This window comes from Octopus bimaculoides, chromosome 15 (assembly GCF_001194135.2).
Source record: "Octopus bimaculoides isolate UCB-OBI-ISO-001 chromosome 15, ASM119413v2, whole genome shotgun sequence".
Lineage (NCBI taxonomy): Eukaryota > Metazoa > Mollusca > Cephalopoda > Octopoda > Octopodidae > Octopus > Octopus bimaculoides.
In genome coordinates this window covers 46,177,370-46,178,129 of record NC_068995.1, presented here as the reverse complement: position 1 = coordinate 46,178,129, position 760 = coordinate 46,177,370, and positions in this window count along the sequence as shown.

Genomic DNA, 760 nt, shown 5'->3' with positions numbered 1-760 from the left:
TGTATAGCTGTTGTTGTTGTAACTCTTAGTGGTGTTCATGAGCTCCGATTGAACAGTCCTATGATCAAGCCACTCCAGCCGTGACCATCTCGCTTTTTGCACATATGCAGAAGACCTAAGTGGATGTTAACCAAAGTATTTGTTTCTCAGATGGCAGCTTGTCAATCAAGACCAATATGTATTTACTTCTTTTGTGCTATATACAATATCCTCGTCATACATCAGCAAACCTATACCTGATGCTTATGCTCCAGCATGGACATGCCTGTAACTGTTAAATAAAATGTAAACCATGAGGACTGAAATTAGCTTTAACTTTTCGATTAAATGGGCGCCGAGTTGGCAGAACTGTTACCACGCCGAGCAAAATGCTTGGCCGAGGTCAACTTTGTCTTTTAGAGTCGATTTAACAAGTAACCGTTGAGCTCAGGGATCGATATAATCGACTAGCTCCACCCTCCAAATTTCAGGCTTTATGCCTATAGTAGAAAGGATTATCATTACTATTATAGGCGCAGGCTGGCTGTATGGTAAGAAGCTTGCTTCCCAAATCACAGCCTACCGGCGAATACACAGACTGTGCGTTAAGTATGTGTGGTCGATAATGTTATTACACTAGCGCTGCATTTCTTGCATATTTGAATGTGTGTGTGTGTGTGTGTGTGTGTGTGTGTGTGTGTGTGTGTGTATGTTGGGCTGACCAAAACCTTGTGAGTGGATTTGGTAGACGGAAACAGAAAGAAGCCCGTCGAACATATAT